At 37.0% G+C, this 13,228-nt stretch overlaps 1 pseudogene; it reads left to right on the top strand.

The window, feature by feature from the left end:
* LOC149563681 (uncharacterized) overlaps positions 1 to 13,228 on the top strand; it is a 29,788-nt pseudogene that overhangs the window by 7,926 nt on the left and 8,634 nt on the right.

Genomic DNA, 13,228 nt, shown 5'->3' with positions numbered 1-13,228 from the left:
TAAGTAATAATGCAAGAAATGTTAGCACCTTTCGATGAGAAAAAGTTCAGTGTGAGCAAGGTGAGAGCATATGGTGAAAGATCAGAATTGTAGTGTAGCTATGGGGGAGGGGGGTGAATTATAAATTTAGTTTTTGCTAGTCTCATGGTTGTATAAATATTGACCTTTGTTCAAGCACACAAGGTCTTAAATTGAATTTCACAATTTCATAAGTAATAATGCAGGAAACATTACCACCTTTTGATGAGCACAATTTTAGTGTGAGCATATGGTGAAGGATCAAATTAGTATTGTAATATGCATGTTGGTGAAAAGTTGCACAACTCAATTTGCAAATTATTACAAAATTTGGAATTAAAGATGTACAAAGTTTGGTGGCAAGTTTCCAAATTAATTATAAACTTTATATAGAAAATGATTGGAACTAGTTATTATGGTAGGCTTTGAGAATGATTACAAAAATTCAATAATATATTTTTAGCAAAATGCATAGATTGATACTAGGAATCTGAAGCTTTCACAAATTGGTTTGGGTAGCTAGCCTTTTGGAACAAAATACAAACATATTTGGTGGAGGACTACATAGACTATGAAATAATTAATTGCTAATGTTAGATAAATGAATAATTTACTAATTTTGCAAATCCCTAGAAAATTTATGATTTTTATTAGAAAAATCCAACTTGAATATCCCATGAATTATCTAAGCAAATAAATCAGAAACCATAAAAGTCTCCTACTGGCAGTGATACTGAAAGTATTTTTGGTATCATATATATATTAAACTAAAAGAGGGGTAAAATTTTTATTGAATATCAAAGAGATCTGAACAACACAAGAAACAAAGAGAACTACATAGCTTTATCCTGGTCCACTAGTTGAACTAGCATCTAAGATAAATCAAGGGGAAGCATCCTAAGATCAAGAATGTCCTGCTCAGCGGCACATTTAGCCAGACAATCAGCCACACCATTCCACTTGTGAGGGATATGCATAAAGGACACAGAATCCAGAGAATTGCATAACTAAATGATCTGTTGAATAACCAAAGCCAAATTCCAATCCACATGCACAAGGTTCCTAATATGCAATAAGTTCACAACCATCTGCAAGTCAGTCTCATAGATGATTCTTTTCCCGCCACGTAGACAACACTGTTCCACTACAACCAAGATAACCAGGGCTTCCATGAGGTTATTAGTATGGTAACCCTTGTATATAGAAAATAGAAACTAGATATCACCAGAATTATCACGCCTGACTCCCTCAATACCAACCGGACCAAGATTTCTGCAAGAAGAACCATCAGTGTTGATTTTAAGAGTGCCCACCTCAGGAGGAGACCAATGTCCCTGACGATTAACACGCTGAGAGTGTTGCTTAGCTCTATTCCTAGAGCAGATGTGGGGGATCGAGGGAGTGCAACCCTGAAGAGGAAAGGAGAGGCAAGAGTAAATACCAACATCAATAGGATCCAAACCCCCACCGATGTCACATTTAGCAAGGAGTGTTTCCTGAAGAGAATTAACAATTCTCCCCCATAGGTGCCTGATCTCAAACTGCAAATCATGAAAGATCCTCTTGTTTCTCTGAAGCCAAACATGCCATAAAATAAGGGAAGGGCCAATAGTCCAAGAAACTTGAAGAAAAGAAGTCTTGGAAGGGGAATGAACCAAATGGTCCTAGAATTTAGACAAAGAGGACACATGCTAGCACGTACATCCCCACACACTCTACCAGAGGTGCCAAATCTATTTGGGAAAGGGGCACTGGAAAAAAAGGTGAGATACAGTCTCTTCACTATTGCGGCAGAGAACATAGATGGAAGGCCCCTGGAAGCCTTGCTTGCAGAGATTATCCCAAGTGAGACAACGATTGTAAACCAAAATCCAGAGGAAAATGTTACACTTAGGCCATAAAAAACTATTCCAAACTTTCTTCCACCAAGAGACCTCCACCTCACCAAAAAGTTGCTTCATCAGCACAAGGTACCTAGAAGAAATATAATACTTTCCAAAAGAAACACCTCCCCAAGCCAAAACATCAGGTTCCTGCAATGAGCTGCACTCCCTAGAAGCCAATAACTGAGATAGTTCCAGCCGATCTCCCAGTGAGCCACCCAAAGGCCAATAAGAAGAATTCTTCCATCTATAACCCACAACAAGGCCCAGGTTAAAAGCCTCCTTATAATGAGCCACCTTATTCCATCCAGTAGAAAGGAAAGAAGCACAAAGAGACTGCAAGTGAGGATGAGAGGAAAGGAGAGGAGGATGCCCATTCCAAGAATCACTCCAAAATAGAGCCTTAGTGCCTCTGTTGCAGATCCAAAATAAACTTCTCTTCACTAGGTGAGCACCAATCTTGAGGGTATTCCACACCATAGAGCCTCTTCCCTCAAGAGAAAACTTGGAAACTTCTGAAGCTTCAACACCAGGTAAATACTTGTGTGAAAAGATATAGGCCCAAAGCTGAGACTGACTAGTACACCAATGTCAATAAAGCTTGGCAGCAAGAGCTTGACTGCACAAGATAGTAGACTGAAGGCCAAGACCTCCTTCCTTTTTTGGCTTGCAAACAGTATCCCAATTGATGAGGCTCCATTTGGTATCTTGTAAATTGCCACTCCAAAGAAATTGGCAAGAGAGGGCATTAAATTCTTTAAGAACATACACTGCGATAGCCTTAACCATGCTTCTATGTATGGGAAGAGCCTAAATTATAGATTGAAGGAGTGTCACCCTACCAACAGTAGACAGCCACTTGTGAGTCCAATTATTGACCCTTTGTCAAAGTTTGTCAAGCAAATTTTGCCAGAAAAGCCCAGGCTGTCTACCCACCACAATAGGGAACCCCAAGTAAGTTAGAGGGAGAGATGCAATCTAAAATCTCAAGATAGTAGCAATCCTCCATTAGATCAGCTCAGGAGTGTTGAAGAAAAAAATAGAGGACTTGTGGTCATTAATTTTCTGCCTAGAGATAGCCAAATAGTATCCAAGGTGAGCCGAAAGGCTTTAGATTCCTGAATCCAAGCTCTCCCCGCAAGGGTAGTATCATCAACAAACTGAAGGTGAGAAAGAGCAGGAAAACCATTTCCCCATTGCCATCCTTGAATCAAATTTTGGGAAACATGAAACTTGAAAATTCTACCAAGTCCCTTATCCATAATGATAAACAAATAAGGCGAGATGGGATCTCCCTGATGAAGACCTCTAGAAGCGCCAAAAAGCTCTATTGGTTCACCATTAAGGACCGAGAAGGAAGGAGTAGTAACATAGCTAAGAACCCATCTAACCCAATCTTGATTGAAGCCAAAAGAAAGAAGAACTTTCCGCAAGAAATTCCAATTGACTCTATCATAAGCCTTGGCCATATCAAGCTTAATAAACATAGCATGTTCCCTAGAAGTACACATAGAGTGAATAGCTTCAGAAGCAATAACCACCCCATCCAAAAAAAATTTTCCTGCCACAAAACCCCCTTGTTCCTCAGAGATAACCATAGGAAGGAAAAATTTAAGCCTCTCTACTAGGAGCTTAGTGATGATTTTATAGACCACATTACAAAGAGCAATGTGCCTAAAAAAGTCTAGCTGATTAGCCTCTTTCTTCTTTGGAATAAGGACTAAGAAAGTAGCATTCAAGGCCCGAAGCATATCTTTGTTGAAAAAGGACTCCTGAACCACATCCAAAAGGTCATGATTGATAATATCCCAAAATTCTTGAAAGAATTCAACAAGGAAAGCATCCAGCCTTGGAGCTTTGCCCTTCTGTAAGCTAAAGACCACCCCCTCCAATTCAAACATACTAATTGGCCTCATAAGAGAATCATTCATCTCCCTAGTCACAACAGAGGGAATACAAGACAAGATAGTATTCTCCTCACTCTCTGTTGGAGGTAAATCATCTAAAAAAAGAGCAGAGTAAGACTAAATGGCTTCCCTAGAAATAGCTTGAGATGAAGTCAGACGCGTCCCATCAGAAGTAACAAGAGAAGAAATGTAACTCCTATTACGTCAAGCTTGCACAGATTTATGGAAAAATGCAGTGTTCTTGTCCCCTTCCTGAAGCCAGTCAACTCAAGCCTTTTGTTTCCAATAAATTTCTTCTCTAAGATCTCAGTTAGCTAAATCAGCAGAAGCTTGAGATTCTGCAATGCCAAGAGCTTTTGAAAAACCCAGATCTTGAATCTTCCTAGTAATAACATCAAGACAATCCTGAACCCTCTTCTTCATAATATTGAGATTACCAAAAAAATTCCTGTTCCAATGCTTCAACTTCCTTTTGACAAATTGAAGGTTTTTAGAGAAGGAGAACATAGCAGTGCCATAGGCAAGGCCTCCCTGTCTCCACCAATGAGCCATTAAGTCATGAAGAGAAGACTCTCGAAGCCACATCAGCTGGAACTTAAAGGGAGGGTTCTTGCGGACAGAAACATAACTAGCTGTGAGCTTAATAGGCCAGTGGTCAGAACCTCTCCAATCAAGAATTTCAAAAGAGAGCGAAAGAGAACTAGAATTCCAAAAGTAGGAAACAAGGAACCTGTCCAAGCATTCTGAGATAACATCATTTCCAACCCTTTGATTGTTCCAAGTAACAAGCCCATTGAGAGTTTTGACATTAGAGAGATGTAAAAGATCAATATTTTGTCAAAGCTTAGAAGAAGGACCCAAGCGAGCTAGCCCACCCCTCTTCTCCTCTAAACTAAGAATAGAGTTGAAGTCTCTAGCCACAATCCAAGGCAAGAAAGGATGACAGCTTCTGACATGCTTAATATGATCCTAGAGCTTAGACTTGCTAGGGAGATCAATAGGAGCATACACATTAGTAACAAGAATCATCTCTCCAGTCTCTAGAGAGGAAGCAACCATTGAAAGAGCCGAGAGGTAAGAGACCCAGTAAAGTGGCTTAACTTTCCTAGAATCCAAGCTGATGGCAAGACCACCAAAGCTTCCCAAAGCACCAATACACTGACATTGGACTAGAAACCAAATGTTAGGAGCACATCTAAACATGGAGTCCACTGAAAGCTTGGTCTCTTGGATACAAAGGATATTCGAAGAATGCTCAACCACCAGATCGTGAATAGCTTTTTGTCTGGGGATGCTATTCAACCCCCTCACATTCCATGAGAGAATAATCATTGAGTAGAGTGGGGAAAATGCTCATCCAAGGTCTTGACAACCCCAGACTTTACCAATAAATCTCATGTAAGTTTAATTTTTTCTTGATCCTGCTTTTGCCCAACTCTTGAGGAAGTAGTAAAAGAGACTTTCTTAAATGGTCTTTGCATTAGGCCCAAAGCAAGAGAAGATCCCTTTCCTTTACCAGAGGCAAACACATCTTTAACCAAATTTTCCAGAAGAAAGTCCTTTTCCTGTGGAGCAAGAGAAACCACAAGGGCCCACCAGACTCATGGCCAATAGAAGTCTCTAGCATATGCTAAACTACAACATCTTGGTTGCCACTAAGAGTAGAATTCCTCCCCTCAGAACCAGTAGCTGCACGCTGAGCCTCTAGAGGAATACCTTCTTCTATAACCATATTGTCAAGAACCTCAAAATGATTAAACCTTGAGTCCACTTGCTGATCTAGATGAGATCATTTTTGACCCCACCCCTTAGCACAGTTTCGAGCTGGGATGAAACCATCCTTATCAGGACCAGTAGAACTAGATGGCCCTAGCCCCTGACTTGAAGTGTTCATATGAGCTTTCCCTTTGCCTGCACTATCGGACTGAGCATTTCCTTTTCCACTAACATTTTGACCATTCCCCTTACCATCATTAGCCATCCTTGGACCAGAAAACCCAATAGGGGTACCATTTCCTTTGGAGGCTTGAGGGCATTGACGCTATAAATGACCATACACATGACAAAGGTGGCAACAAAAGGGAATAGATTCATAATCTAGCTGTTGGATCCAAGAAGAAGAGCCAAGACAAATTTCTAGAGAATCTGGTAAAGGATTATTTAAATCAATTTCAACACAAATACGGGCATAGGAAATAACTTTTTTGTCCAGAGATTGGTGCGTTATAGCAGTTGGCTTTTTGAGAATAGTGACAATCTATTGCAAGATATCCTCATGCCAGAACTCCAAAGGAAGTCATGGTAGGTGGACCCAAACAGGAACTCTCGAAGGAAGATCCTCAGCGAAATTGAACCTTAGATGACAGGGTTTGACAAAAAGACCTACTCTATCATAAAATTATGGTCCTCCCTCAAAGAATCGGTTTCAATTTGACATGCAAGAGAAATTCACCAAAAAGTAGCTATTCCCAGCCAACATAATGTCCATATCACCTTCTACTTGCCACGAATGGTGAATCCAAGCTTCTAGAGCTGCCAGGGAAATTTGAATACCAAGAAATTTTCATATCAATGCATATGTGGCCAAATAGTCTACATCCTCCATTACTGCTTCTAGAGGAATAACTAGCACAGGCTGATCCTAGCTACGCGGAAAACAACCATTAACTTTATTTAACTTCTGGCGCTCGCTAACATAAAATGGCTCCTTCTCTAGTGACCTCACCTCAGGTGAAGATCCATCACAACCAGAGGCTCTAGCAAGAATGAGACTTGTGGAAACCCCACTCATAGCCATAATAGCCTGGCAGACAAACTTTGAAAAAAAACTCTTAAAATTTGTTTTCCAAAATAAATGCAAACCCTGCACAACAATAATCATCCAATATTGAATCTACAAAAGTTCTCACTAGATAGAAGAGAAATGGGGCACTCTCCCTATGCATGCATAGCCCAGTGGTAGCAAAAAAAGCTTCCAAAACCCTCACACACAACTGCTTCCAGTTCCTATCTCCCTTCATCGCTATCTTTCTAAATGACACAATTTTTTTTTATTAGTATCATATATATATTGCTATCTCTTTTGTAGTTATAATAGATTCCTTTAGAAATGTGAGGTTGTCACTAATATTAAACAGAGACTTTTGGAGAAATATAGTGGGGTACGATAGCCAATAAAAGATAATTCTTTTAGACTTTTGGAGAAATAAAGTAGGATATTGCATCCAATAGAAGACAATTCTTTTATTACAAACTACCTGCTACCTGATTTGTTTGGCACATTGTCACACAATTTATAACTCCTTTTGAAATATATGACAACTTTGCAAATATACATCAATTAGGAATAGCTGGAAATGAAAGTTATACAACCCTTAAAAGAAATTCAAATATTATTTCACATGTATGCTAGTTAACTGGAGGTTGTAATCATGCAATTCAATCATATTATCAATGGGTGGAAAAGATATAATATTATAATATTAGAAAATCTGCTTGTGAACACCCAAAAATGGTATTCTATAATTACCACAAATCATTCAATTGTTTAAACTTAATTTCATAGATTTCTGAAATTTGTAATCCAAAACTGGATCTGAGAAAATAACTACAATTTTAAACACACTAGCAGTCTCTGAATGACTGGATTAAATCACTTTAATGGAGACAAGTGTTTTCATCCCCAAACCCAATCATTGTTGTTCATGGGTGATCGGTAAATTAAATTGTTCATATAAATAGTCAGATCTTTTTCATTGAATCCATTTTTCATATATGAGAAATCTTCTAAAATACTCAACTCCTCCTTAAATGATTTTAATAATAAAACATAAGTTGCCTCTTTAATCATAAAACATAAGTTGCCTCTTTATGAGCACAATTACTATTTGGACAAGTTAAATTATTCGTTTGTTTCTCTTTTAATGTCCCAAAAGCCCACATAAAGTAGAAAAAAATAGGCCAGGATTCTTTTTAATATCTTTGGCTGAAAAAAGAGAAATGGCAACAAGTGTCTTTGATGACAAATATGTTTCAAGATTATAAACTCTGTAAATTGCTCCTGCAAAATGGCTTGTCCAAGATAGAGAGGCCAAAAGTAAAACTTAGAAGGTGACACTCCTTTATAAATTGTTTGCTGATAGGAGAACCAAGGCCAATCATTTGTTAGGCATTGGAAACATTATATTATCTAGACTGACTTTCCCTTAGTATATTGGCAATGTTCAGTGATTAAATATTCCATCTACTAAGGCAGTAACAACATGTCAACTCATGGTAGCCTTTATATATGAGACTAGAGAATATTGTCCACTGTCTGTAGAAAAGTTTTTTGGTAAATATGTTTAGCCACTTATATTGATGGCAAATATCTTAGGTTTATTTGAATCTCTCCATTCCCAGTAGCTCTATTTCACTATATATTCTGAACTACTATTAAGAAGTAATCTATTGTTGCCTTTTTTGGTTGATATTTGATTTCTTTTGCACATTTAAATATTTGACTATGGAGACTCTAAATAGTGAAATTAAGACAAGGTTTTCCTATCATCAATTTGATGTATGCATAAATATTTTCTTGTGAAACATTTACATTCCAAAGAGTAGGGGAAAATAGATTTATTGCAAGCATGGATTTAATCTTTAGCCAAAGTACAAAAGTTGAAGTGTGGATAATTTCATGTTACATGGAAAGGATGAGTGTAGACACCGAAAGGACATTTTGAATGTTTTTTGCACTTTAAGTTTTTTGTATTTTTCATTCAACTCATGTATGATTAACATTTTGCAATGATAATTGAGTTTGCTAGAGAGATGGTACTTGTATTAGGGCTAGCACATAAGAAATAATTAGGTTGTGGTGAGAACATTTAAAAATAATGGAAAGTGATGGATAAGATTTGTAAATTGCTATACTACCTACCTATTGAATTGCCTATTGACATAGCCATTGTAACCCACATGATGCAATTGTTAGTATTGAATAACCTCGACTGCACCTGTAGATTTAGGACTTACCAGATGCAATTGATATTATGAAAAGAAAACATAGGTGGAAATTTTTTGGAATTAGCATTAATGATTAGTTAAACCATTCCTGCTGATCCTTTATTAAGAGCTTATGCTTCTCTAAGTTGAAAATATAGAGCATACATTGATTGTGGACAGTAAAGTTTTGTGGCAAGGAAGGATTATGTTGCTCTCAAGATTAAACTAAAATTTTAATGATAATTATGTTTTAAGTCTAAAGTGTTTTTGATGGAGAATGGAGAGCTTGTCTTGAAAATGGTAGACCAATCCAATTTCTTGGCTTCAATGGTATTATCAATTATGTTATATCTTAGATTCTCTCTCATGGTCTGTCCAAGTATTCTGCATTTTGTTTCATCAATTAATTTTTTGCACATTTGAAATAAAAGAAATTCTTTTGTCACAAGGAATGACACTAGCTTATCCCTATTCTAAATCCACTTAATCTACTTTTCAGGGGAGTTGATTTGCCCTCATCATGAACTTTGTCATGACATATCCTTAGATTTTTATGGTTGATGTGCCAATTCCTATAATTTTAATGGGGATTGTATTGATGGAAAGTGTGACTATTTTCTTGGATACAAAGGTGATGATTGTACCACATGTAAGTAATCATGTTCTTTTATGTTTTCTATGAGAAAGGGTCTTTCATCCATTCCAGCTATCCCATAAATTTCCCTCATTAATGTCTACGTTTTGTATAATCTTATCTAATATAAAGCAAACTTGCTTTAGGAACTTGTCCTGCTGGTCGTAGTGGCCATGGCAAGTGCACCTCAGCTGGCACTTGTGACTGTGAACTTGGTTATACTAGAATTGATTGCTCCACTGGTACCATCATGAACCTTTTTTCTAATATTATTTATAATTTTCCTGCATAATGGCATTCTTCATGTTGGTTATACCTCAGTAAAAGTAAATTAAATGGGTACTACTAGCCTAAGATTATGAACATTATCAAATATTGTTTATGGGTACAATTCTAAAACAGCCTTGATCTTCTTGTGTGCATCTGCAGCTAGCTATGATGAGCAGTGCAACCTGCATGGTGGAGTTTGTGATAATAGCGTTTGCGAGTTTTGTTGCTCGGATTATGTAGGATACACTTGTCAGAATAGTAGTCTCTTGTTTTCGACCTTGTCAATGTGTGGGGATGTGCTAGTCCAAGAGGCAGAAGGTCAACACTGTGCACCAAGTGAACCCAATATTTTGCAGCAGCTAGAAGCAGTTATTGTAATGCCAAATTACAATAGATTGATTCCTAATACTCGCACATTATTTAGTGTTTTAGATAGTGGATACTGTGCAGCAGCTGCTAAGCACCTTGCTTGTTGTGTGAGTTGTAATAATTTTTTCCTATTTGTGTGCTTCGTTTCTTTTCCTATATGATAAATTAGGAAACGATCCTTTCAGTGTGTTGTGTTGAGGAAATTAGGAGCCTTCCTTAAGCAATTGGTTGTAATAATTTTTTTCTATTTGTGTGCTTCCTTTCTTTTTCCTATATGATAAATTAGGGAACAATCCCTTCAGTGTGTTGTGTTGAGGAAATTAGGAGTCTTCCTTAAGCAATCGGCCCCCATTATATCTGACTTATTTATCTAAGAAATTTTAGGATGGAAGTCAGGAATTTAATAACGAAATTAATGCCCCAATGATTTTTGGAATTCTTTTGTACAAGAAATGATAGAACTCAGGAATTTTATAGAAGAAATTATGACTATTTCAAATAGAAATTAAAATTATAAAGGGAAATGACATGCAAATTCTCCCTACTCTATGCCAGTTTATAGGTGCATATTTTTGTATGCTAGTTTATAATTACATATGTAGGTTTCTTATTGTAAAAAGAACGTTAAATTTTATGCCTGTAGCTGCATTTTCAATTGCGTGCAACTATCTTCAGAGCAAAGATGGAAAGAAGCCCAAGCTCACCGTCCCTGAGACCTCATGCTTAGTGGTTATTATGCAGCAACTGCAAAGCACCTAGGTTGTTCAATGAGTTGCAATGCACCATTCCCTTTTGTATGCTTTTTCTATGTTTCCTTTCACATCCCACGTACTAAAAACAAATGGCTACTAACCTAAGGTTATAAAAATAGCCAATCTCATTGGCTAGCATTTTGATCATTAGTTAATGGTGATTTGGGAGTCCATGGTATATAATTGCACTCGTGAAAGTTCACTATGCTTCCATCATCTGGATTATGGTCTGGTCTTCATTCTTGAGGGATTTAACAGGTGAAGCTGGGGAAACTGACTGATCAAATGACGAGGAGGGCTGTGTGATTGAAGGAAGGAATATTGCCGTCGTCGAATTTTTATTTATTTTTGTTCTTTTTTTTAAGGAACTCCTTACAACAGTCGGCAGAAATCAACAGAAACTCAATATAGCATTTAAAAAAAGTTGATAATATCCACCGCGCGCTACCAATGCTTCCTCCACTTACTACTAAGAAATATTTGATCATTAATATTCTTAAGATAAAGAGAACGTGCATCTGAGTAACAAGAACAATAAGAGCATTTTCAAGGTAAAATGTACCAATACTTCCAATACCATGTAAATATTCCTTTCTTTCCAGCTCAACATCAAATTCATGCCATCGTACTGTCTGTTCAAAGCTTTGTCACAATTTCTTCTCATGAATAGTGGTTTGCCATTATTCTGTCTGTTTGTCTAAAGGTCATGACATTAGAATATTTAATTTTTCTGTGATGGTATCATGAGATTAGTGTGATATATTCTCCCATCTGGCCAAGGTTGTATAAGATTGACATTTGTGATTTGAACATTATGGTGACACAGTTGTTGGAAATGGAGGCTCTAGTTGTGGTGTTCTAGCCAAACAACAGCTGAACAACAATTATTTGTTTTCTGTTCACTTATGTTGAATGTCAATATGAAAATAAGATTTTGGTATTCTTCTAAATCTTTGTTAACTCTGTCATTCTTCTGCAGATCTCAATTCAAAGATGTGATCGAGATGGAGATAATCGATTACGCGTTTGTCACTCGGCATGCAAGTCATACAACGCGGCATGTGGGGCTCGTTTGGATTGTTCCGACAGAACACTGTTCAGCAGTGAAGGTGAACAGGAGGGTTTTTGTACAGGGGATGGTGGAATTCGCCCTTTGTGGATAGAGTATTTCCGGACACTTTTAATATGTCGTCTACTAGTTGCAACTTCTTGCTTTCTCTGTGGAGTGAGAAAGTGTTTTGCAGCAGAGGAAATATTTAATTCACCTAGGCCATACACATTACTTGCTGGTGACCCAGTGCAATATCATGCATGGAAGAGATTCTGTTCTCTGACATCAATAGCAAACTTCGTTGTGTGCCATGTTCCGAGAGTTCTTGGACAAAAAATCAGATACTGCTTATTTGAAAACACATTTATTGACTATTTAAAATTAAAGTGGCTATCCTCAATGGAAAAGAATGAGGATACCCTTCCACTGACAGGAAATTGAAGGAGCGGGCTGATTGTAACAGTCAGAAAAAATATTGTGCAGATACAGCATTGGAGCCCATCGAAAAGCAGTCTGGGCTCGTGCTTCTTCAAATCATGTTAATCATGTATTGTATTTTTCCAAAAAAGAAAAGAAAAAAAGAATTATGATACTCTTGTAAAAAATAGTTCAGAAAGCTTTTTTTTATTTGCACATATAACTTGCAGATAAATCATTAACGTAACGGACACGGATAGCTAATTTTTTTAATCAAGCAGGGAACTACTATTATTAATATTCAAGAAACCATTAATGCATAACAGGGGAAGCTAGTATGTTGAAAATTAAACAAATATAACCTGCCTCAATACATAGTTATATGTTCTTGTTGAGGATGAAATGAAGCTCCGCCTCGGTCCATTCTGGTTATCTTCGACCAAGCATTGAAAATAGATTCCCAGATCCATTATTTTTGTGGAATTCTGGATAGACTGAACTGAGCAACATTAAAATCAAAAGCGATCTTAACAAGTAGAGAGAATTGTGCAGAAATTGGGAATTCATGTTCACGTCAAGGAAAAGTCAACCACTCAGAAGACGCGAGATAAAGTCAAACTTTGCACGCTAACCGTATCTATATAATACATAATAATAGCAAACCATATAAGAAATAATGTGTCATAATAAAGATAAATCACACTGACTCATGAAAGGAATGGAAGAAGTGGTCAGTTCATGATAAAGAATCTGTGAATTCATAAACTAGCATTATTCATATTTAGGGAAATCTGTGTAAGTCACATTTATAATTTAGAGATATCAACGTGTTTAGTTTATTATTATAAATTTTAATTAAAAATAATTTTGATTGATGTATGATTCAAACTAGTGTCTCCAAAACTTAAACCTCGCAGGCTAATTCAAATTTTGCATGCTGA

This window comes from Cupressus sempervirens, chromosome 4 (assembly GCF_028749045.1).
Source record: "Cupressus sempervirens isolate cs-2001-9-10 chromosome 4, ASM2874904v1, whole genome shotgun sequence".
Classification (NCBI taxonomy): Eukaryota; Viridiplantae; Streptophyta; class Pinopsida; order Cupressales; family Cupressaceae; genus Cupressus; species Cupressus sempervirens.
Note: the sequence above shows the minus strand (reverse complement) of the source record. Positions and strands in the feature narration are given on the sequence as shown.